Genomic DNA, 27,081 nt, shown 5'->3' with positions numbered 1-27,081 from the left:
TTATTATCGAACTGATAAATTTAAGGGAAACAATTTCAACTAATCCGTACAATATTTTGTTAATGGTTTCCACACATCCTGAAAGTTCTTGAAATATCCCCTTTGTAATGCAATAAATCTTTCCATTTTATAGATATGGCATAAAGAGTTCCACCAAAAGTTGTAATTTAATCTCCTCCAATCCTTCCAATTATATGCAATTTGCTGAATGGCAACACCAGTCATTATCAGTAATAATTTATTGCTTTTCGCAGAAATCTGATGTATTTATTGTTAATGTGATTGAATATATATATATACTTAATGTAATTTTGAAAATGAATAAAGAATTAAAAAAAAAAAAAAAGTTATTATTATTTGGAATAGTATCAGTGACTGAACGAAGATCTGAAACTTACTATACCTTAATATTACTTACTTTGAGTTACAATTGAAAATTGAGTGAGCCAAGTCCAAATCAATATATTTCATATTGATGTCATGTGTTAAAAACTATCCCCCTCGCTTACAAAACTGCAAAAGCGGTTTTTAGCACAGGCCGGCGTGCCGAATGCTCTGCGCTGCTCCTGACGCTCCTAGGAACTCTATGAGCGTTGGGAGCGGTGCAGAGAATTCAGTGTGCCAGCTGGCGCTAAAAAAAATTGCTTTTGCAGTTTTGTTCAAGGGTGGGGGTGGGGGGTAATATTAATTTTCTTCAGTCTCTTACCGTCTTTGTCAACGGCCACTCTATTTCATAGGACTAATCTTCTGAAACATTCTTTATTAGGTCTAGTGAAAACCAGCTTTTCTGTTTAATTGTCACCTCCTTATTATTTCATCTTGTTGAACACGGAAACATGGAGAAAGAGGGAAGGTAGAACAGAGTCTCTCAATGTGTGTTAGATCGCACTCTGCATATTAATATATCTCTAGGACTGAAAACACAGTATTCAGTCTTGCAGCCTCTCTGCTGAAGAAAAAAACAATATCAATCCATACATTTGAAATGCGTTAACTATAATTAATTCTTCTAGCACGAAGCACATTGACAGTCTGCTGCTCATTATCTTGATATATATAACTGTATAGAATGGGTCTGGATGAGAGAATTGAAGCAAGCCAAACATTCCAGCAGGACGATATTGCTCGATGATTATTTTAACGTAAGTGTATATAAATAATGCACAATTACATCCTAAATGTGTTAGTTATTCTTGAACTGAGCGTAACATGCTGCTCTTTTAAAGAGCAATTTTATAACAAGAGTGTCACGGTTAACGCAGTCAGGGATCCTTTTACTAAGGCCTATGAACCGATTTAGCGTGCGCTAAACGCTAATGCGTTCATAGAATCTAATGGGCGCATTAGCATTTAGCGCGCGCTAATCGTTACCGCGCGCTAAATTGATTAGCGCGTGCACTAAATCGGCTAGCGCGTCTTAGTAAAAGGGGGGGGGGGTTGTAAACGATGGCAGAAAAAGACCCTCATGGTCCATCCAATCGGCCCAAGAAGGTGACCCGAGCCCCACCCACCACTCTGCGCAGGCCAAGGCTACCTGGTTGTGAAGAAAGGTTAACAGACTTTTGTTGATCATCGATGTAGCCAGCGCGCTAGCCGATTTTAGCGCATGCTAATCGATTTAGCATGCGTTAAATGCTAACGCGCCCATTATATTCTATGAACGCATTCGCATTTAGCGCGCCTTAGTTAAAGGACCCCATTCGGACTTCCCACTATTGACTGGTTTGCAGTAGAGAGTTGTGCAGGGACAGAAATCCCACCCATCTCCGCCAGGATCCTCTCCGTCCCCACCCATCCCCGTAAGGAATTACCTCCATCCCCACCCGTCCCCATAAAAAGCAGCAATTACTTCTGACAGGATCATCAATTCCACAGTTTCTTTTGCTGTTTTCCTTGTGGAATCTCTTTGGTGGAACCCTTTTTTTGTTTTCTGTTCAGGTAATTAACTTATAAACCCCCCTCTTTTACTAAGGCTGACGTGTCCATTATATTCTATGGACGAACCCTGCTTCCAAAACCTTCCATCCCCGTGGAAGACCCGTGGCCAGAGGGGGGTCCCCGTGGGAGTCCTGTGGGTTGGGGGGATTCCCACGATCCCCGTTCCCGTGCAGACCTCTAGTTTGCAGTGCTGTATGACTATGGAGTTGGATTTCCGCCCCCGTAATTTATATATTGGGTACAAACGGGAGAATGATATTTCTTTGACAGCAGTGACACGCCACGGAGCAGCCCTTTTAATGGCACCCTAATGGATTTCATAGATTGAAGACAGTTCGTGATTGTTCTGCTGCTGCTTGGAAATAAAATCTTCTCCAAGGGTAACAAGATATAGCTGCAAGCAGCACTCCATTAGGTGAATAAATATCAGCTAGCTTAAAGCGGAATGCATTACCCATACATTTTAAATCCATGTGCATTCAGATCCATAATTATTTAAGTAATTCATCTGGTGTTTTAGGATGTGCACAGGCAAAATAGTTTCATGGCATTGGCTTTTATTCCTGATGTCCTGGTGTGTTTTATTTGGTTTATTTCACACAGTCAGTTTAATAACGTTTTAAGTGCATGTCAGAACATTTTCATCATGTATGTGCTAATTCATAGGTTGGTGCCGTATAATCAATTTTTCAGTCACTCGGATTTTGAAGGCACTCAAATGAATTTAATCCGTATTAAAGAATGCGCAGCCCTACCGGCATTCTGGTTTTTAAAAATGAAACATGGAATATAGGGAAACTTCGATCTGGCCAATAGTCTGCTTTACTAGCAATTTGCAATTTCAGCTCTCATGGCATTTTATGTAAGTGCATAATTACTATGCTGACGTTCACTAATGTAGTGTTTCACAACTTGGTTCAGATGATGCTCTGTTGGGATAAAAGAAACAAAACCTTAGAGAATGACAAATAAGGCTTGTTAGACTTTTTTTTTTTTTTTTTTTTTTACCATTTAGATCACTTGGTTTATTGATATGGGAACATTATAGTTTTTATTTATTCTAGTCTCTCCTTTTCTATAGCAGTCCCATGGTCCTTAGAAATACAGATACACCAAATGACACTTGAGGAATATTTTTGAAAAGCAAAATGTGAGCAAATCTATTATAGTGTGCCATATGAGAATGATGAAACTGTGGATCTGATAGAAGAAAACTGGAAAAAAAAAGTAGACACTTACTAGTAATTCTACCGTTAATTAACCAAGTCACAGAAAAGGAAATGTGTGACAGATTCTAAAATAGAAAATTTTCCTTTTCTTGCACACACTCTCAATCTAGAGCAGTGGTTCCCAACCCTGTCCTGGAGGACCACCAGCCATGTTAGACCTTTCTTGATTATCCAACTTGCCATAGTGAGATTGGTCCAGCCTTACATGAATGGGCCGGGCAGGTGGGCTCATATATAAGCTCCAAGTTCTTATTATGGCTTCAGGGGCAATATTAGTATATTGTAAATAGTGTTCAGCATCGTGCTTGCTGTCACCAGTTCAATTTAGAATTGCGTGTACGATGCAATTGCTGGTGTTCCAGGCTAAGAGATGCCGTAGAGATGAGTAGAGTGGATTATTGCAATTCACTCTACTTGGGAGTTGCGTAAGGGGAATTGACGGCTCTGCAGTTGCTTATCAACTCTGCTGCAAGATTAATCGCAGGGGTTTCAAGGAGCACTCATATTACTCCTGTGTTAAAAAAATTACATTTATCCACAAACGAACCGCAATTCATAAACAGGATACTCATTCCATACAACTCTTCTCGCTCCCTTCGCTCATCAAGCCAAGGTCTTTTGGTAGTCTCTTCTTTGAAAGTGATCGGCACAAGACGATACGATATATTCTCAGTAGTTGCCCCTCAAACCTGGAATCCTCTCCCCCAATATATTAGAGATGAAAAAGATATTAGCCGTTTCAAAACTAATTTAAAAACCCTTCTGTTTAAAGATGCGTTTACCTCCTATATGGAATAATTGCAGTGCAGCAGTCCTTCAAAAAAAAACCCAAAAAACAAACAAACTACCCCTCCTAATGTTTTCTCCTTTCATGTTTCTCTCTTTTTAAAATGATTAATATTGTAACCTGAATCCCTCTTCCCTTCCATCCAGTTGAGTCTGTTGGTCTGTAGGTCAACCCCCCTTTTTTTTATTATTATTATTATTATCTTGAATCTTAATGTATGTTCAAATTTGGATTTTATAGTAATTCGCTTAGTACTTTATGTATAAGCGATTCATCAAATTTCGAATAAACTTGAAACTTGAACCCATACAACAAAGAGTCCATCAGACATTGTATCGCGCTTCTCCAAAGATTCTACAAGAATTCTTAGAAACTTATGAACCAAGAAGAGAGCGTAGATCTGTAAATGGGATGAAATTAAGGGCTCCTTTTACTAAGCCGCTTTAGGGCTTTGACGCGCGGAACAGCATGCGCTAAATTGCCCCGCGCGCTAGACCTCAATGCCAGCATTGAGCTGGCGTTAGTTTTAGCTGCTTAGCGCGGGTTTAGCGGGCGCTAAAATGCTGCGCGCACTAAAAACGCTAACGCGGCTTAGTAAAAGGAGCCCTAAATTTGGAGGGAAGAATGTTGATTCTGCCTATTAAGATTGGAGCTTAGTAAAAGGAGCGCTTTAATGTTCCAGAAGTTAAAGAAAAGCAAGATGATTTTCATCCTTTGTAAGATCGTAATTTTTCCAAATTAAATTTTTAGTTTTTGTGGGCAGCCTTTTTATGTTTGGTTAGTTCTGATTTCTTTGGGGCTGGCAGTGTTTTCCCACTCCTTTGCCTTCTAGGACAATTAGTACCGTGTTTCCCCGATGATAAGGCAGGGCCATCAAATAAGACAGCCCCCCCTTTTTAGAAAAAAATGTAAAATAAGGCACCCCCCCGCAAATAAGCCACCCACCGATACCTGCGCTTACCCGAATCGGGTGGTACGGTGGGTGACTCCGTGTGGTCCCTCCGTCTACCGTATTTGCCTCCATGGCTGCGTGCCGCGCCTCGTCATGAAGTGAAGAGGAGGAAGTGACAGGACTGCAGCGCGCGCACGTGACTCCGCGCAAGGAAACACAGGCAGCTTCCCTCATCCCTCCCTAACGGAGACTGCAGGAGTTTGTTCACGGCCAGAACATCCAAAAGTGAGACACGCAGACAGGTTTCTTTTGCTGTGAGCAATACCACTTACTGTATATAAAGCCTGTTTAAAATGCATACGGTATATAAACAATGGTTTCACATTGTCAAGTCCCCTCTGATGCTGCACTACAGAATAATCTCTTTACTGTGTTTCCCTAATGGAGAACATTGGGGACATTAAATGGTACAATATATGGTATGATGGATAAAGCTGGCCATACACGGTACGATTTTTCGGCCGACCGATTCTTCAGCCGACCGTTTTCTTCCTCCAACGAACGCATTGCGAACGTACCTATCGCGAACGTAATAAAATTCTGTTTTTTTTCAACAATAACTGTGTACTGTAGTCTTCTTCATGGGTAAATAAGGCATCCCCCCGAAAATAAGCCCTAGAGCATATTTTGGCCTTCCAAAAAAAATAAGACAGTGTCTTACCATCGGGGAAACAGGGTAGCAATGTATTTATTTAAACTTATGAATCTCTTAGACCAGTGTTTTTCAACCGCTGTTCCGCGGCACACTAGTGTGCCGCGAGATGTTGCCTGGTGTGCCGCAGGGCCGCCGGGCCCGGAGCTGACAGGGGGCCCGAGGCAGGGGCGCCAGTAGCTCGCCAAGGCAAAGTGAGTCGATCACCCAGGACTCACTTTGTCTTGGCGATCTAATCTATGGAGCCGATAAGTCTTCTTCTCCCCGACGTCAATTATACAGTCGGAGAGGAAGTTCGGGCCAGCCAATCGCTGCCTGGTTCGGGCCAGCCAATCGCTGCCTGGCTGGGCGGAACTTCCTCTCCGATTGTAGAATTGACGTCAGGGAGAGCATGCGTCGGCGTCGGCTTTGGGGCCTGTTATCCATTGGTGGGTCCTGTTCCCCGATGGCAGTGGCAGTGGCTTGGGGAACGGCAGGGAGAAAGAAAGAAAGGGGGCAGGCAGGGAAACAGAAGGAAAGAAGAGAAACAGAAAAAAAGAAAGAAAGGTCAGGGAGAGAGGAAGAAAAAGTTGGGGGAGGGAATGAGGTGTGGAGGAGAGAAAGCATACAGGCTGATAGAAGGGAAGAAAGATTGGATGCACAGTCAGAAGAAGAAAGTGCAACCAGAAATCACCAGACAAGGTAGGAAAAATGATTTTATTTTAAATTTAGCAAAGTGGAGGCAGTATTACCACAGTTTTCAAAGGAATTTGCCCAAATAACTTAATAGTTAACTGGGTAAATTCCCAGAGATGAAAACTTCCCTTCACTTACTATGCACAGTTCTGAATTTATATCTGCTGTCTATATTTTACAATATGGTCACCTTTTACTAAACCGCAATAGTGGTTTTTAGCGCAGGGAGCCTATGAGCGTCAAGAGCAGCGCTGGACATTCAGCGCAGCTCCCTGCGCTAAAAACTGCTATTGTGGTTTAATAAAAAGGATGGAGGGTATATTTGTCTATTTTTCTATGCTATAAAAACCAAATACAGAGAGAGACTGAGAGCTGTTGACGAAGAGCTACGTGTGTGTCTTTCTTCGATTCCAGCCAGAATATCAGCTTTGTGTTCAGCCAAACAGGCCCAGGTTTCGCACTGAATAAAGTATTTTATAATTTTTATTTCATAATAAAGTAATTATAAAATACTTTCTTTGTGTTTATTTGATTCCTATTCAAGAGAATTACTTTATATATAGTCAATATAGGCAGAGAGTTAAATTTTTTAACATTTTCTTATGGTGGTGTGCCTCGTGATTTTTTTCATGAAACAAGTGTGCCTTTGCCCAAAAAAGGTTGAAAAACACTGTCTTAGACAATCAAAAGCAATATAACAGCCAAAGTTATATGTCAATTCAGCAGACATAAATTAGCATAAGTAAACATGGCAGAAAGAAACAGAACTATTTCCTATCATAGTGGGTGCCACAGGCCTGATTAAAAGCAATCTGCAAACACACCACCTTGATAATTTGTCTAAACGTATTGCATTCTATGAACAACTCTTTGGAATGACATATTGTACGTATTCTGGCGAGTGTTAGTCTACATATCCTGACTTATACCCTTAATGGCGAGATCCTAGCAAAAACGGTAGCAGAACGAGACTTGGGGGTAATCGTCAGTGAGGACATGAAGACTGCCAATCAAGTGGAGCAAGCTTCATCCAAGGCAAGACAAATCATGGGTTGCATACGAAGGGGTTTCGTCAGCCGTAAGGCGGAAGTCATTATGCCATTGTATAGATCCATGGTGAGGCCCCACCTGGAATACTGTGTGCAATTCTGGAAGCCGTATTACCGCAAGGATGTGCTGAGACTGGAGTCGGTGCAGAGAATGGCCACCCGGATGGTCTCGGGACTCAAGGATCTCCCATACGATGAACGGCTTGACACATTACAGCTATACTCGCTCGAGGAGCGCAGAGAGAGGGGGGACATGATCGAGACGTTCAAGTATCTTACGGGCCGCATCGAGGCGGAGGAAGATATCTTCTTTTTCAAGGGTCCCACGACAACAAGGGGGCATCAGTGGAAAATCAGGGGCGGGAAACTGCGAGGTGACACCAGGAAATTCTTTTTCACTGAAAGGGTAGTTGATCGCTGGAATAGTCTTCCACTGCAGGTGATTGAGGCCAGCAGCGTGCCTGATTTTAAGGCCAAATGGGATCGGCACATGGGATCTATTCACAGGGCAAAGGTAGGGGAGGGACATTAAGGTGGGCAGACTAGATGGGCCGTGGGCCCTTATCTGCCGTCTATTTCTATGTTTCTATGTTTCTTTTATCAAGCTGCGCTACTGGGGTTAGCGCGCGCGACTTTTAATCACGCGCTAACCCCCACGCTGCCCCAAAAACTACCGCCTGCTCAAGGCAGGCGTTAGCGGCTAGCACGGCCGGCGGTTTAACGTGCGCTATTACGCGCATTAAACCGATAGCGCGGCTTGATAAAAAGAGCCCTTAGTAGTGAGACTAGGTTTACCAGACATCCAGATTTACCCGGACATGTCCTCTTTTTAGAGGACGCGCCCGGGTGTCCGCTTTTCAAAACCTGGCACTTTGTCCGGGTTCTGAAAAGCTTTCGGCTGGGAGCGGCGTCGGGAGGGCATCTGCTCATGGGCGTATGCAATGCGTGCGATGTCACGCGTCACACCTGCACATGCGCGGATGCCGTCCCGACGCCGCTCCGAACATGTGAACAGGTCGAGGGGGTGGGGCTGGGAAGGAAAGGGGCGTGACTCGGGTGGAACAGGGCCGGGAAGAACTGGGCATGCCTGGGGGCATAGCCATGGGTCCGAATTTTAGCTCCGTAAAATCTGGTAACCCTAAGTGAGACCGAGTCTTATGGTGTGTGCAAAACTAAGAATCACCCAGGCAAAGAAACAGACTACACTTCTCCCTCGTTATTCGAGGGGGATACGGGCAGATCCGGACCGCAAATGGCAAAAAACCGCGATTATCCGGCTCTGACCCACCCCCACCTCCCTGCCGCCTTCCCGGCCTTACCTGGTGGTCTAGAGGGCGTTCGGGGCAGGAGCGATTTTCTTATGCTCCCGCCCCATGCAGATCGCCATGAGGAAATGGCTGTAGGGAGTTCCCGTCGTAGTCTCGAGAAACTACGGGAACTCACAGCAGCCATTTCCTCATGGCCATCTGCACGGGACAGGAGCTTATGAAGATCGCTCCTGCCCCGAAAGCCCTCTAGACCACCAGCTAAGGCCGGGAAGGCGGCAGGGAGGTAAAAAATATGTTTTTTAAAATTTTCCCCCTCCCCAGAAAAAAAATAGCGATTATGTGAAATCGTGAGTGCAGAAACCGCGAATGGGGAGGGGGAAGTGTACATAATAACATAGGGCTTCTTTTACAAAGACGTAGTAGTGGCTGCTGCGGTGGTAATCGCTCGAGCACCCATAGGGATTTACTGGACCTTAGAACCTTTGCCGCTTAGCAGCCGCTACCGTGGCTTTGTAAATGGATTACAAAAGAGGTCCTGTATCCTCAGAATCTCATATCGGGTTAATGAAACTTCAAAACGTCAGCCACCCCCCCGTACCTCTGAATTGCAAAATCTCATCGAATAGATAAACGCCTTCCCCAATGAAAGGAAGATGCTTCTCTAATGCATGAGTTTTCATTGAAGAAGCTTCATAGCGAAACAAGGATCCTTGTCAGGAAAAAGGTAACTAGATGTGAGAAATAGAGGAAGAAATGTGAACATTAAAGATATTTGATTTGTTCATGACATCTTGTTCTATTGAAAGCATATTTACATAACATAACATAGCATAACTGTATTCTTCTATACCGCCATAATCAAACAATTTCTAGGCGGTTTAAACAGAAGAAGGCTGGACAATCAGCGAAATACAATTGGTACATCTTGGAGATTAACTTTCTTTCTTTTTCCGCCTGGACCCACCTATCCGGCAGCTGCATGAGCGTCCCTGTGGGGAAACCGACACCGGTGTGCAGCCGTCGGAGAGAGGACGCAGGAGAGGAAAGTTTGCCGCTGGAGCTGGAAGCGCCGGCACATGCGAGGGAACAGACCGCAGTCAAGGGGGTGGGAGGAAGGGAAGCCGCGTCTCTCTCTCTCTCTCGGGATCGCTGTATCGAAAGGGCGACCTCCCTTCCGCTCACCCCTATCCCCTAACCCTCCCTCCCTCCCCCCGCTTCTTCTGTGGATTGGCCCTTCCTTCTCCTCCCTTCCCCCTCCCCCCTCCTTTCCGCTCACCCCTATCCCCTAACCCTCCCCCCCTCCCCCTGCTTCTTCTGTTGATTGGCCCTTCCTTCTCCTCCCTTCCCCCTCCCCCTCCCATCCTCTCGCTCCGGCTTCGGCCGATTTGGCCGCGCTCCTCCCTAGATGGGATCGGAGCTTGTTCTTTCTTTTCCTTTCCCATTGTCCCCAAAGAGCTCAGAACAGCTTACAGGTTAAACATACGTACATATTATATCGTTGACAGGCTACAATTTGACATAATTACAGAACAAGTTTACTATACAAGGTTGTACAGGGATCTAGTACAAATAGAGTTTCCAGGTTACAATTTGCCATAGTTATCCTTGGCAGTGCAAGTTTTTAACCCAATGGGACACATATTGAGTTCTTGTACCAATATATATTTCTCTGCTATCCATTTGTCATGGGCAGGTAATGGCTGTTTCTCCTTTGTATGTACGGGAGCCTGCTAAAATGTGATTGTGTAAGGGACATAGACCTGGTGTAACTATAATTGTCTTTATGTCAGGTTTTAGTAACATAGAAACATAGAAATAGACGGCAGATAAGGGCCCACGGCCCATCTAGTCTGCCCACCTTAATGTCCCTCCCCTACCTTTGCCCTGTGAATAGATCCCATGTGCCGATCCCATTTGGCCTTAAAATCAGGCACGCTGCTGGCCTCAATCACCTGTAGTGGAAGACTATTCCAGCGATCAACCACTCTTTCAGTGAAAAAGAATTTCCTGGTGTCACCTCGTAGTTTCCCGCCCCTGATTTTCAACGGATGCCCTCTTGTTGTCGTGGGACCCTTGAAAAAGAAGATATCTTCCTCCGCCTCGATGCGGCCCGTAAGATACTTGAACGTCTCGATCATGTCTCCCCTTTCTCTGCGCTCCTCGAGCGAGTATAGCTGTAATTTGTCAAGCCGTTTATCGTATGGTAGATCCTTGAGTCCCGAGACCATCCGGGTGGCCATTCTTTGTAGAGACAAAGGCAAACAACAAAAAGATCCAACAGAGTCTGCAGTACAAGAACAGCAAGCAAAAAAACAAGAAAAAAACTGCAGTCAGTATGTACAAGATGCAGGCTCTGTTTATTATACCAGATAATTAATGCGGTTATTAATGTCACCTGTTCACAAACCAAGGGACCCGACATTCGGTTTCAGCGTTGCACTGTCGGTTCGTGTTCATTGTGCACATACAGGCGTTTGCTGGTATCAGGTCAAAAGCGCGCCGGGACAAAGGCGCGCCCAGACAATTGAGCGCAGTGCGGAGGCACGCGCCGCTATAAATTACTGTTTTTAGGGCTCTGACGGGGGGCGTGGGGGGGAACCCCCCCCACTTTACTTAATAGACATCGCGCCGCGTTTTACTGAAAACTTAACCTTTTCCCTGTTTTTAGGGAAAAAGTTCAGTTTACAGTAAAATGTAGAGGGTTACAACCCCCAAACCCCCCATAACGCCGGCGCAATGTCTATTAAGTAAACTGGGGGGGTTCCCCAACAAAAACCCCCGTCGGATCCCCTAAAAACTGTAATTTTGTGCGGCGCACGCCTCCTCGCTGCGCTCAATTGTCGGCGCGCGCTTTTGTCTTTCGCGCCGTTGTCTATGAACCGCGTTTGCTCATTACCATTTTAATTGTGGTTCGTTTTAAACCTTATCAACCATGGCCCCCTGAGGAAGGCGTGTTTTCAGAAACACGGACCGTGTCGGGTCCCTTGCTTTGTAAAAAGGTGACATTAGTAACCGCATTAAATATCTCGTATAATAAACATAGCCTGCATCTTGTGCATACTGACAGCAGTTTTTTGTTGTTGTTTTTTTTTGTTTTTTGCTTTAGGTTTTAGTAGAGAGGAATATGTCCCGGTATTTATCTGTGAGGTCTTTGTTATTTACTGGTCTGGCATTTATAAGGGTGATAGATATGTTTTTTTGTTGTGGGGGTGTACGAGGAAAAGGAGATCCCTCTCAGGTTGTGGAGGCTATAGAGACGATCAACCACTGAGATAAGTATTGCTAAGGTATTTTATTGCCTTTTTTTCTGATTTTTTAATGATGTGCTTATAGTGGAGGGCAATGTCGAAGCTACTATTCAATTCCATGGGACAGATTTGGAGATTTTGGGGTGTTTTTTTTTTTTCTATTTTGAATCGGAGTAGGTGCCGCCTAACTTGTGGAGGTTTTTGACTTCTTTTGAAATTTTTATGACTGTATTTTTGTAGTTATTATTGAAATTTTTCATTATGAGTTTTTGAAGTTAGTTAACGCTGGGTTTTACTAAATGGTGGTAGAGGTTTCTATCGCGGGCTGGCAAGTTAAATGCTCCGAGCTCATAGTATTCCTATGAGCATCGGAGCATTTCACTCGCCGGCCTGCGGTAGAAACCTCTCCCACTGTTTAATAAAAGGAGCCCTAAATGATTTAGCGTATTTTGTGAAAGCTTATATCTACGGCCCAATGATTTTGCCTTGATCCTAAGATTCTTTGGGGTTGCTGATATTTTAAAATGACATTAACCCCCACGGAATTTTGAGGTTACAGACCTCTTTTTGTAATTCATTGAGTTATTATGTAGGCTATTGGGCTCATAATCGAAAGAGAAAAACATCCAAACACCAGCCTAAGTCGGCACTTGGACGAACATTTCTCAAAAATGTCCAAGCGCCAATAATAAAACCGGGTTTTGGACGTATTTCTAAACGACCTAGGCCTTCATAGTGCCGCTCAACGTCCAAAGCTAAATGGGGCGTTTCTGGAGGCGTGTCGAAGGCGGGAGTTGGGCGGGACCTGGGCCGGCTTAGACTTAGTTGTACAGCATTTATAACCGAAAGTTATAAAGAGCCTAGACGGAACTTGGACGTTGTGACTTAGACCATGTAAAACATGGTCCAAGTCACAAAAACCCACCTAAATTCACCAGATAAGCACTGAAAACACATAACATAGACCCCCACATACTACCCCAGTGATCACCAACACCCCCACCCCCATAAAAGTTGTATTCACAACTTTAAATTTCATCCTCCAGACCATCATCACCTGGCCACCTGGCATAGGAAAGCCTAGTCGTCCAGCCCAGAGGCAGCTTAAGGGGTGGGTTAGGGACCCATAGAGAGGAGGACCCATGCCCATAAGCCACTGTAATCACTGCATTGATACTTAAACATGTGCACTGCCCTATACACCCCAAAACCCTTTTTTACTGGCATATAAGTGGCTCCTGCAGCCATAAGGGCTATTGGGGTGGTAGATAAGTGGGTCTAGGGGATTCTGGAGGTGGTTTGGGGGGCTCACCTATAAGGAAGCTGTAGGGAGGAGAAGACATGGCACCCTTTTAGTGAAGTTCACAGTAGTGCCCTGTAAGGTACCCCACTATTTAGGTGGCATGTCTGGGTGTGCAGTCCATCACTTTGCAGACCCCTCCCACGTCCAACAGGGCTTGTTCTAGGCGTTTTGGACTTGGACGGAAAGTTGGACGGAAATGTGGTATAAAGATGGACGATTTAGCGGTTTGGACGATCAGAACTGCAGGACGTATAATTAGACGATTTTCGAAGTAAAAAAAAGTTGGACGTATCTTTTTAACTTTGGACAACTTTCGAGATGGACGTAAACGGACTTAGACGTCCCTTTCGATTATGCCCTCTGTGTCTCTCCAGTTCACTTTAACAACAGTTTTGCTTAAGAAAGCTCATTGGCTTCCTGTCACTCACCGCATTATGTATAAACTATGCCTTCTCACTTTTAAATCTCTGGCCTTTAAAACCCCAGCCTTTATTTATAGGGTTTTAATTCCGTACACATCGCCTAGACTCCTGAGGTCAACTGACCAACATTTGTTGGTCATTCCCTCTCTTAAAGTAATCAACACAAGCGGCAGACTATTTTTTCTGTCCCGGCTCCTCAATCTTGGAATTCTCTTCCAATTCACCTAAGAGATGAAAAGAATCTTGGAATATTTAAGAGTAAATCAAAGAGTCGTCTTTTTCAAGATGCATTCAATGTTTAATTGAACTGCTTTTGGCTCTGAAACTTTCTTTCTTTTACTACTTCTATCATTTTTTATTCCCCACCCTATTGTTTTTACCTTAATTGTTCTACTTTTATATCTAAATTACATCCCGAGTTTTCCTCTTGTTTCTTTTTTTCTTTTTATCAATGTTCCAGCACAGTGAAGGGGAAGGGAGATCGAGTCGTCCCCCTTCACTGCACCGGAGGAGCAACGCGTTCGGCGGTTTGCCCCGCCCCCAGCAGCCACTTCGGCACCTGGCCTGCTTTTCCAGCCCTCTTAAGGGCTTTGCAGACCGGGCCATTCTTCCCTGTTCCAGCACAGTGAAGGGGAAGGGAGATCGAGTCGTCCCCCTTCACTGCACCGGAGGAGCAACGCGTTCGGCGGTTTGCCCCGCCCCCAGCAGCCACTTCGGCACCTGGCCTGCTTTTCCAGCCCTCTTAAGGGCTTTGCAGACCGGGCCATTCTTCCCTGTTCCAGCACAGTGAAGGGGAAGGGAGATCGAGTCGTCCCCCTTCACTGCACCGGAGGAGCAACGCGTTCGGCGGTTTGCCCCGCCCCCAGCAGCCACTTCGGCACCTGGCCTGCTTTTCCAGCCCTCTTAAGGGCTTTGCAGACCGGGCCATTCTTCCCTGTTCCAGCACAGTGAAGGGGAAGGGAGATCGAGTCGTCCCCCTTCACTGCACCGGAGGAGCAACGCGTTCGGCGGTTTGCCCCGCCCCCAGCAGCCACTTCGGCACCTGGCCTGCTTTTCCAGCCCTCTTAAGGGCTTTGCAGACCGGGCCATTCTTCCCTGTTCCAGCACAGTGAAGGGGAAGGGAGATCGAGTCGTCCCCCTTCACTGCACCGGAGGAGCAACACGTTCGGCGGTTTGCCCCGCCCCCAGCAGCCACTTCGGCACCTGGCCTGCTTTTCCAGCCCTCCACCAAAGCACAAGACCACTACTCAAAAACAACTCACATCACCAAAAAATATCCTCTACCTTAACTGCAATCCTAATTCCAACACAAAATATACCTCACTAACCTGTGCCTACATGAATATAAGATCAATTAGCCCAAAAGCAAACCTAATCAAAGACTGGCTGACTGAAGAACAACTAAGCTGTCTATTCCTAGCCGAAACCTGGCTAACATCCAATTCGGACCCATGCATAACCGAATTCTGCCCCAAAGGGTACAAATTAGAGCTGGTTTGTCGAGAAAACAAACGAGGGGGAGGACTAGCTATTCTAGTACAAAACAACCTCAACCTAAAAGTTCTACACAAACACTCAACCCCTCACTTAGACCTTCTTGCATGCCAACTCTCCGACAACACACTCACAGACACCCTGAACTGTCTATTATGCTACATCACTCCAGGAAAATGGAACACCTCAAAACTTGAACTCGAAGAATTCATATTCCAGAACTCTCTAACCTCCACATACAATCTGCTCCTAGGAGACATCAATCTCCACCTCGAGGACCACACATCCAAACAAGTAGACGATATACTCTCATACCTCGACGCCCTATCCTACCAGATCCTCAATCCTGAACCCACACACGAAAAAGGCCACCAACTTGATATAGCAGCATTCACGTCTCATAACCTCCACACCCCAAAAATTCATATCACCAATGGTACCTGGCATCCCTCTCTTTGGTCAGACCACCACAAATACACTTTCACCATCAACTGGCCTCAAAATAACACAAAACCCAAGCCACAAAAAACAACCTTCAAATCTAGACAGAAAATTGAGCCTGCCACATTCTGGGATAAAGTTGACCCTATAATCGCCCCCATCGACCCAACTGACTTCGTAAATCACTGGCGCATCCTAAGTGAAACAACCTTGAACGAGCTAGCCCCTGAAAAAACCAAACATAGAACCTGCAGATCCTCAGACAAGTGGTTCGACTCCGAACTCCTCTTACAAAAAAGGCACTGCAGACAACTTGAAAGATCTTGGAAAAAAAAGAAAAATGATCAAACCAAATCCGCATGGAGAACCCAAATCAAACTATACAACATCAAACTAAAAGAAAAGCGCAAAACATACTACTCTAAACTAATTGGCACAAACACTTCTGACACAAAAACACTCTTCAACTTAGTAAAAAAACTTACGGACACAAACCCATTCCTTGCCACTCAAGGCAATAAACCACCAACAGCTTCTCAACTAGCAGAACACTTCAAACACAAGATCACTACAATCAGAAATACCCTCAACAACTCAACCACCAAACTCTACGAGATAATAACCCCCACAACGGAAGAAACCATATCTGCAGACAGAACATGGACCACATTCCCAACTCTACAATGGTCTGATTTGAACCGACTATACAAAAAATACAGCCACGCCTCATGCGACTTGAACTACTGCCCATCGTATCTGCTAACAAATGCCTCCCTTAAATTCAAAACCAACCTCATGCAATGGATTCAAAGCACTCTCATAGAAGGTCAATTCCCGCAAGAGCTTGGAGAGATCATAATCACACCCCTACTGAAAGATCAAAAAGGCCCTATAGACGCTCCTACCAACTACAGACCTATCGCTTCGATCCCATTATATGTCAAACTGATTGAAGGACTTGTGGCTCAATACCTCACCAACTACCTATTCGACCATAATATACTTCACTCCTCTCAATCAGGATTTAGATCTCACCACAGCACGGAAACACTACTAGCAACACTACTAGACATAGCACGACAACACCTCAGTAAAGGACACAGGATCCTAATTATCCAACTGGATCTATCCGCCGCCTTCGATCTAGTCGATCACACCATATTACTCCAGATACTTGATGCAATCGGGATCTCAGGGGTGGTTTACAATTGGTTCCAAGGATTCCTCAAAACAAGAACGTACAGAGTTAAGACAAACAACACGAAATCTAACTCATGGTCAAATCCATGCGGAGTCCCGCAGGGGTCACCACTATCGCCCATTCTATTCAATCTCTTCATCTCCTCCCTCGGCACCACTCTAGACAACCTAAATGTAACATCATTCAGCTACGCAGATGACATAACTATTATCCTCCCCTTTGAAATCCAAGATCACACCTCAACAGGACACCTGGAAATAATTCTGGATGAAGTAGAAAAATGGATGACAAACCACAAACTGAAACTAAACTCGGACAAAACCAAATTCCTAATGCTAGAAACGGACAAAAACCCATCCATAACAGACCTAGAAATTAAAGCAACCAAATACCCAATCCAGACCTCACTCAGAATCTTGGGAGTGCTGATAGACAGATGCTGCACTATGCAGACCCAGATCAACAAAACTACCCAAAAAGCATTCTTCACAATGCGCAACTTAAGAAAAATAAGGAAATTCTTTGACAAAGAACACTACAGGATAATTGTACAATCCCTGGTACTAGGTCTCGTGGACTACTGCAATATCCTTTATCTCCCATGCCCCACAAACATGATCAAAAAACTTCAAACCGTTCAGAACACAGCCCTTAGACTAATTTACTCACTCGGAAAATTTGACCACATCACCAATGCCTACCTAGACTCACACTGGCTACCGATTCGAGCCAGAATTCAATTCAAACTATACTGTCTACTCTTCAAAGTAATTAACGGTACTGCACCCACCTACCTAAATGACCGCCTAAACCGTAACCTTCCAACCAGAACAAGAAGAACACTGACATCATTCACATACCCACCACTCAAGGGTACTCACCGCAAAAAGCTTTATGATAGCCTCCTGGCAACACATGCTGCAAAACTCGAACCTTCCATCACCAAATTGTTAACCACAACATCAGACCTCAAGACATTCCGTAAAGAAATCAAAACACTGCTGTTCAAAAAATATATACAATCTACCTAACCTCCCTCACCCCTTCCCCCAAGAAACCAAAACACTGCCGTCCAAAACATCTTCCGATGTTATTAAGTCTTTACTATCATTCTGTCATTAAGTCTCAATCCTCAAACTGTATTCTCTATTGTCATGTACCATCCTGGAAATGTCCAGTTCTCTTCTTATGTAATCCGCTTTGAACCGCAAGGTACAAGCGGAATAAAAATCACTAATGTAATGTAATGTAATGTATGTCTATCTTAATTTATTATGTATTAGTAGCTACGAAACTTGTTGTTTATATTTGTAATTTTAATCATTATTATGTATCAGTAGCTATGATACATTTCTTTTAAGTTTGTCTCCCCTTATTTTGTACTTTTGTTATTTTATTACTTTGTACATCGCTTAGAATTCGGAAAAAGCGATTAATCAAATGTTATAATAAACTTGAAACTTAGGTGGTTGTGTGTTCTGTTGTACAGGTATTCCTCTCCTTTTTTTTTGTAGGTGTTCAAAATTAACCCATTTGCATAAAGTTCTGAAATAAAAAAAGCTAAAAATAATGAAATCAGCATTCAATGTCTTTGGGCTCCTGGAAACCCCGTGGGCAATTACGGTTCATGATTTATTAAAATTTCATATACCAACCTTTCTGAGAGCATCATAGGTCAGCTTACAATAAAATAAGAACATAAGAAGTTGCCTCCGCTGAGGCAGACCAGAGGTCCATCTCGCCCAGCGGTCCGCTCCCGCGGAGGCCCATCAGGCCCTTTTGCCTGAGCAGTGGTCCCTGACTAGCTTTATAACCTATCTCTACTCCTATTCCTGTAACTTACTCTACTCCTATCCCTATAACCCATCTCTACACTTATCTATACCCCTCAATCCCTTTGTCCTCTAGGAACCTATCCAAGCCTTCCTTGAAGCCCTGTACAGTGCTCCTATCTACCACAGCCTCTGGAAGCACATTCCATGTATCCACCACCCTCTGGGTGAAAAAGAACTTCCTAGCGTTTGTTCTAAACCTGTCCCCTTTCAATTTCTCTGAGTGCCCCCTTGTACTTGTGGTCCCCCATAGTTTGAAAAATCTGTCCCTGTCTACTTTCTCTATGCCTTTCAGGATCTTGAAGGTTTCTATCATGTCTCCCCTAAGTCTCCGCTTTTCCAGGGAGAACAGTCCTAACTGTTTCAATCTGTCAGTATATGAGAGATTCTCCATACCCTTTATCAGCTTAGTTGCTCTTCTCTGGACTCCCTCAAGTACTGCTATGTCCTTTTTGAGGTACGGCGACCAGTACTGGACACAGTATTCCAGATGCGGCCGCACCATTGCACGATATAGTGGCAGGATGACTTCCTTCGACCTGGTGGTGATACCCTTTTTAATGATACCCAACATTTTGTTTGCTTTCTTCGAGGCTGTGGCGCACTGCGCCAACGCCTTCAGTGTTGTGTCTACCATCACTCCCAGGTCTCTTTCCAGGTTACTTACCCCTAGTAGTGATCCCCCCATTTTGTAGCTGAACATCGGGTTCTTTTTCCCCACATGCATGACCTTGCATTTCCCTATGTTGAAGCTCATTTGCCACTTTTTGGCCCACTCTTCCTGTGTTGTTAGATCTTTTTGGAGATCTTTGCAGTCTTCCATGGTTTTAACCCTGCTGTATAGTTTGGTGTCATCCGCAAATTTTATGACCTCACATTTTGTTCCCACCTCTAGGTCGTTTATGTAGATATTGAACAGGAGCAGTCCCAGCACTGACCCCTGCGGTACTCCGCTTGTGACCCATTTCCAGTCTGAGTAGTGCCCCTTTATTCCAACCCTCTGCTTCCTGTCCGCCAGCCAGTTTTTGATCCATTGGTGGACCTCCCCTTGCACCCTGTGGTTCCATATCTTCTTAAGCAGTCTTTCGTGTGGTACCTTGTCGAAGGCTTTTTGGAAGTCAAGGTAAATGATGTCTATAGATTCCCCTTTGTCTACCTGGCTGTTTACCCCCTCAAAGAAGTACAATAAGTTTGTAAGGCATGACCTACCCTTACAGAAGCCATGCTGACTCGACTCTAGCTGCCCATTGTTTTCAATGTGTTCACAGATGCTGTCCTTAACCAGCGCTTCCATCATCTTTCCCGGGATCGAGGTCAAGCTCACCAGCCTGTAGTTTCCTGGGTCACCCCTTGAACCCTTCTTGAAGATGGGCGTGACATTCGCTATTTTCCAGTCCTCTGGGATCTCTCCAGTTTTTAGGGATAGGTTGAATATTTGTCGAAGTGGCTCTGCTACTTTGTTCCTTAGTTCCTTGAGTACCCTTGGGTGAATGCCGTCCGGACCCGGCGATTTGTCGCTCTTTAGCCTGTCTATCTGCCTGAATACATCCTCTTGGCTTACCTCTAATCTGACTAGCTTAACATCTCGGTCTCCATTTACGATCTCCTCAGGTTCCAGAATGTTGGTTATGTCTTCCCTCGTAAAGACTGACGTGAAGAACTCATTTAACTTGTCTGCTATCTCTTTTTTATCTTTTACCACTCCCTTTCTGTCTCCATCATCTAAGGGTCCCACTTCCTCCCTAGCCGGTTGTTTCCCCTTAATGTACCTGAAGAATGATTTGAAGTTTTTTGCTTCTCCCGCCAGTCTCTCTTTGTATTCTCTTTTTGCTTTTCTAACCACTCGGTGGCACTCCCTTTGGTGTTCTTTGTGCTCCTTATGGTTTTCCTTTGTTTGGTCTTTTTTCCATATTTTGAACGATGTTTTCTTGTCACTTATCGCCTTCTTCACTGCATTTGTTATCCACACTGGGTTTTTAGTTCTATTTTTTTTGCACCCTTTCCTGAACTTGGGGACGCACAGGTTTTGTGCTTCGTGCACAGTGTCCTTGAGTAGGTTCCAGGCTTTTTCTACGGACTCCATCTTCCTTGTATTGCCGTTGAGTTTTTTTCCCACCATCTTCCTCATGGCATCATAATTCCCTTTTTTGAAGTTGAGTGCCGTCATTTTGGTTCTTTTCACCTTTACTGATCCAATTTCAAGCCTGCACTGGATCATGTTGTGATCGCTGTTTCCTAGTGGGGCTAATACCGCCACCTCCTTTGCGGGTCCCCCTAGTCCGTTGAAGATTAGGTCAAGAGTAGCGTCTCCCCGTATATGAAAAAGGAACACCATTATTTAAACACACAGGAAAAAATTACAGTCAGACTAAATTTCTCCATGCAATCCAATCAAGCCAGTAATTGGATAACAAGCCAGCACATAAGAACATAAGAATAGCCTTACTGGGTCAGACCAATGGTCGTCCATCAAGCCTAGTGGCCCATTCTCACGGTGGCCAATTCAGGTCACTAGTACCTGGCCAAAACCCAGGATGTAGCAATATTCCATGCTACCAATAGAGGGCAAGCAGTGGCTTTCCCCATATCTTTCTCAATAACAAACTATGGACTTTTCCTCCAGGAACTTGTCCAAACCTTTCTTAAAACCAGCTATGCTATCCGCTCTTACCACATCCTCTGGCAACGTGTTCCAGAGCTTAACTATTCTCTGAGTGAAAAAAAAAATTCCTCCAATTTGTTTTAACTTCATCGAATGTCCCCTAGTCTTTGTAATTTTTGACGGAGTGAAAAATCGATCCACTTGTACACGTTCTACTCCACTCAGGATTTTGTAGACTTCAATCTTTCGGAAACAAATGTGTTTTCAATGCAATACAGAATTTGGGATGTGGAAGTTTGAGCCAAACATTTGGGATCTGAAAGTGTGAGCTAGACTTGTGGAATTTGCCGTAATAACGAAAGACAACCTGAGGATGGTTGATGACAAGAGCTGAGCTCTGCATTTTTTTCCTTATTCTTCTTTCATTGCCTTCCGACGTAGGGGGACGAGAAAAGGCAGGCGTCATGCCATTGTGAATAATCCCTTGGTGGTAGTGGAGAAAGGCACTCTTGCTACTGTCGGGGTCCTTATACTAAACTGTAGAAAGCACTAGCATGTGTTTACCACAGCTTAAAGAGGCACTACCATGGGATGGCTCAGACGTTCCATAGTAGTTTTTGGATCAACACACATTTCCCACACCCTGAAATATAAATTTAGGTTTTTTTAGTAGGGTCATGTTTGGGGGCAAATAGTAAACGTGCCCTGCACTAATTGGTTAGTGCAGCTACACTGCTTCAAAGTAACCAATTAGCACGTGGTTAGTGTGGGAGTTTCAAGTTTCTTTATTTTTGATACACCGTTTATCATGCAGATATCTAAACGGTTAACAATAAAATATACTTTAAAAAGTAAAATTGCATCTAGGCTAAAAAGAGGGGGGGGGGGGCATTTATGCACTGACGTACATGAAACGAGAGGGAAATGGGGAAAGGGAAGTTATTAAATACATTGAGATAGAAAATAAAACTAAAAGGAGGTAAATGGAAAAGGGAAATACATTTAGGTAGGGCTCGCTTCATAAGAAGCGTTTTGATTTCCAGAAGAGTTCTGCAAAAGAAGATAATTTGTCAAAGAGGACAGGGATTAAAGGGTACCTCCTAATAAAAAGGAGAGAGAAGGGGCTCGTGCGCTAATTTAGAAATTTGTGTGTGGTCATTAATACAAAAAAATGGAAAATGTATTTTCCAGTCATGCTAATGTGGCCTCAGCTAATCATAGTACCGGCCTTTTTTTTTTTTTTTTTTTAGCACAACTTAGTAAAAGGGCCTTTTTGTGATTCGTGGGGTGGAATCCCATGGTGCTTCACAGAGATTTCCTCAAGATATTACTAACTAAACTAAACTAAACCTTAAGTTTATATACCGCATCATCTCCACGAATTTGCTCTTAAATTCTTGCACGCTGTTTGCCTCGATCACCTGCACCGGGAACTTGTTCCAAGGATCAACCACTCTCTCGGTGAAGAAATATTTCCTGGTGTCGCCATGAAATTTCCCGCCCCTGAGTTTGAGCGGATGCCCTCTTGTGGCTGAGGGTCCTTTGAGAAAGAGAATCTCTTCTTCCATCTCGATATAGCCGGTAATATACTTAAACGTCTCGACGCAGTTTACAAGAACTTAAAATATAGGAAGAGAAGGAAAAAAAAGGTTTACATGAATTTATATATAGAAGAGAAGAGTAAGGGGGGATAGAATTACATTTTAGTGAAAAGCCAGGTTTTCAGTTGCTTGCGGAATAATTGGAGGGAGCCCAGGTTCCGCAGCGGGGTAGTAAGGTCGTTCCAAAGACCTGTGATTCTGAAGAGAAGGGATTTTCCCAGTTTGCCTGCAGAGCGAATACCGTGTAGAGAGGGGAAGGATAATTTATATCTTTGGGCAGGTCTGGTAGAGTCAGGACTCGAGGAGTTATAAGATAGTGGGATTAAGGGAGGAAGGATGCCATGAATGATCTTAAAAGCCAGGCAGGAGCATTTGAAATGGATTCTGGAAATCACTGGGAGCCAGTGAAGTTTGGCTAGGAGTGGGGAGACATGGTCAGACTTGCGTTTTGCAAAGATCAACTTGGCTGCAGTATTCTGGATTAGCTGGAGTCTTTGAAGACTTTTTTTTGATAGGCTTAAGTAGATGGCATTGCAGTGGTCTAATTTGGAGAGGATGATGGATTGGACAAGGACGGCGAAATGTTGTTGGCGAAAATAGGATCTTACTTTCCTCAGCATGTGGAGGCTGAAAAAGCATGATTTAGCCAAGGAGTTGAGGTGGTCATTGAGGGTCATAGAAACATGATGGAAGAAAAAGGCCAAATGGCCCAACTAGTCTGCTCATTCGCAGTAACCATTATCTCTGAGAGATCTCACGTGCCTATCCCAGGCCCTCTTGAATTCAGACTCAGTCTCCGTTAAAGAAGCATAGAAACACTAGTTTTTTGGCCTTGGAACTATCATTTAGCCACAAAGAAAAGAGGAGCCCACCTTATTGTTGATCTTTGATAAATTTGTAGAATCTGTTGTAGTTATGTATGTTACCCACGTGGAGGGGCAAAATCGAAAGGAACGTCCAAGTCCGTTTTCGTCCAAGTCACAAGTCGTCCAAAGTAAAAAACAGCTTAGGACACATTTTCGAAAAATACTTCCAAATATTTTTACGTTTCGAAAATCGTCCAAGTATACGTCCTACCAATCTGATCGTCCAAGTCGCTAAATCGTCCATCTTTATACCACATTTTCGTCCAACTTTTCATCCAAGTCAAAAACACCTAGAATAAGCCCTGTTGGACATTGTGAGGGGTCTGCAAAGTGATGGACTGAACACCCAGATATGGCACCTAAATAGTGGGGTACCTTACAAGGCACTGCTGTGAACTTCACAAAAAGGCTGCCATGTCTTCATCTCACTACAGCTCTCTTATAGGTCAAGATGAGCCCCCCCAACCACCTCCAGAATCCCCTAGACCCACTTATCTACCACCCCAATAGCCCTTATGGCTGCAGGAGCCACTCATATGCTAGTAAAAAAGGGTTTTGGGGTGTATAGGGGAGTGCACATATTGCAATATCAATGCAGTGATTAGAGGGGCTTATGGGCATGGGTCCTCCTCTCTATGGGTCCCTAACCCACCCCCAAGATGGCTTAAGATGCCTCTGTGCAGCACGACAAGGCTTTCCTTTGCCAGGCTGCCAGGTGATTATGTTCCGGAGGCACAATTTTCAAGTTGTGATTAATATTTTTATGGGGGTGGGGGGGTCAGTGATCACTGGAGTAGTGTGTGGGGGTCTGTATTATGTGTTTGCAGTGCTTATCTGGTCACTTTAGGTGGGTTTTTGTGACTTAGACCATGTTTTAAATGGTCTAAGTCAGGGCTGCCCAAGTCCGGTCCTCGAGATCTACTGGCAGGCCAGGTTTTCAGGATATCCACAATGAATATTGTCACAAACCCTCTGCAGCGGCGGGCTGTCGTGTGACAAACACAAGGATTCTGGCGTGTCCCCTCTAACCAGGGGTACCTTCAGGACTTTTCAAGGTAGCACTAGGCAACTGCCCAGGCTTGGGAGAGACAAGGCAAGCAAAGGGCTTCAAAATATCACCAGTCCAAACCAAGTTCTTTAAGAAAGAATAAGATGTTTATTCTGACCCAGAGGTCAAAAAGATGCAGCATAAAACAAAAATCACTTTTGCATTTCATTCAAAACTAAAGTCAATTGTAAAATAAAGATATCACAAAACAGCAAACTCCTGTAGTTGGTTATTCCTGGAATCATGTGCTCTGACTCAGGATTGCTTTACACTGGTGCTCACTCATAATTCAAACTTTCTCTCAGCATTAATATCAAAGGCATGTAACAGCAGATTTCAGCAGCCAAATAAAGTTTGAAATAAACCTTTGCTGTAAATCCAAATTAAACCAAACTCTTTAGGCAATATAGCTACAGCACACTCTTGCAACAGTTCAGGTTTTCCCTCAGCTCCTTCGTGCAGGCAAAACACACAGCTGAGAGAGATAAGCTAATTAGCTCCTCAGGAACGGGAGCCACGGCAGGATTTTCCAAAGTTCAAAACACCAACTTAAAGGTTCTATCTTGAGCTTCTTGTTCCCAAACTTGACTCTAAACCAATCCAATAGTTTAGGATTCAGGTAAGTATTATTCTTAAACTCAAAAATACTCATAAAGCCCAAACATATAACACATTCTTCAGGCTTGGTTTGCACAGCAGGAAAAACATAGGCAAAAGGGGGAAAAAAACCACAAATTTTTCCCAGTTACTCACTCCCTTCATTCAGTTTCCATACATTCTGTCTGGCTCTCTAGCATAGGGCCAGCTACTTGTACCTCCATGCTTTCCACACCATCTGGAATCTGGAAGTTTGAAGTGGGGAAGATTTCTTCCAAATCCTGCATGGGCCAATCTGGCACGGTTGTCTCTCCTGCTCTGCTCCACAGCTCCTCACCTGCCTTGGGCTGTGAGAGTGACTCACCCTGGTCACTCGCTCCTCCTCCTCTCCCTGCTGCTTGTCTCAGCCTGCTTTTAAACAGCTCAGAGCCAATCCCCTTCAGCCTGTAGCGGGGGATGGGCTTTGGCGCTAAAGCAGCTATATTCCTTGTGGCTTCTCTAACTGCCCTAAAGCCCGGAGGCTGCTGTTGCCAGTCTGCCTGCCTCTGCTCCAGATCACTACTGCTCTGATCATAGGGGCAAGGGAGGTCAGCCTCAAGTTGAGCGCCAGAATCAATCTGATCAGCTCTTCTGCACCCGATCCTATTAGGGACCGAACTAGTGCTGGTGCTGGGTTTGTCACAATATGCATGAAGGCAGTGCAGGCAAATCTCTCTCATGCATATTCATTGCGGATATTCAGAAAACCTGGCCTGCCAGTAGATCTCGAGGACCGGACTTGGGCAGCCCTGGTCTAAGTCATAACATCCAAGCTCCGTCGATCCTGTGCTATATAACTTTCGGTTATACATGCAGTACGACTAAGTCTAACCCTGCCCACGTCCAGACCAAATCCCGCCCTCAACACTCCTCCTGACATGCCCTGTTTAGCTATGGTCATTCAGCGGCACTATGAAGGCCTAGGTCGTTTATAAATACGTCCAAAACCCTGTTTTATTATCGGCACTTGGACGTTTTTGACTGATGATCGTCCAAGTGCCGACTTAGGCCGGTTTTTGGACGTTTTTCTCTTTCGATTATGTGCCCCTTAGGATTTAAGCAGGACAGAAATTTTTAAGATAAATAAATAAATCTAATTGCAAAGAAAGAAAGGTGTGAACAGTACAGCTAGGTGGATTGCAATCTGAGGGGGTGACTTGGAATTCTCCACTTGGACTAGAGGAAGTACAATTTTTATTTTCTTATCTGAGAGTCTGGCTGAAATTGAAGATTTTTCTGTAGCATCTGTGAGTAAACCTGATGATTTCCTTAAAACTGTGGCTGTTCTTTCACTAGATAAACCTGAAAATGTCACTTTAGAAACTTTATGATTGGTGACCGATAATTTTTGTTAGACTTTAATGGTGCAATTTAAGGACTTGGCAATTATCTGAGGAGCAATTGTCTGTCATGAAGGAGATCAATTGAGCAACAATTTAAAAAGCTGGAGCAGAATGAATCTTTTTTTTGTGTAAAGATAATTTGGTTTTACATAGAAAAATAGAGATGATTGAAAGGTCTAAGGAATAAGAACTTATGATTTATTAATTTCCCAAAGGTGAAGTTGGCTTCCACTCTGGCACTGTTTACTCAGTATTTGATAGATGTATTAAAGATTGCTCCAAGTCTGTTACCATCTCTTACATATCTTTATTAGTGGGTCCTTTTATTAAACTGTGATAAGGGAGCCACCCAGATGGGGGATGGGGGAGGCTGATAACATTGGGCAAAGGCTAACGCCACTAAGAAGAGGAAATTGATAGGAATAGGTAGGGTGGATATGTGGATAGGAAGACGGGTGGTTGGTAACAAGGGCATAAGGGATAGATAATCCTGA

The sequence above is a fragment of the Geotrypetes seraphini genome, chromosome 3 (assembly GCF_902459505.1).
Source record: "Geotrypetes seraphini chromosome 3, aGeoSer1.1, whole genome shotgun sequence".
Lineage (NCBI taxonomy): Eukaryota > Metazoa > Chordata > Amphibia > Gymnophiona > Dermophiidae > Geotrypetes > Geotrypetes seraphini.
The sequence above is the reverse complement of the archived record's forward strand: the minus strand, read 5'-3'. Positions refer to the sequence as shown.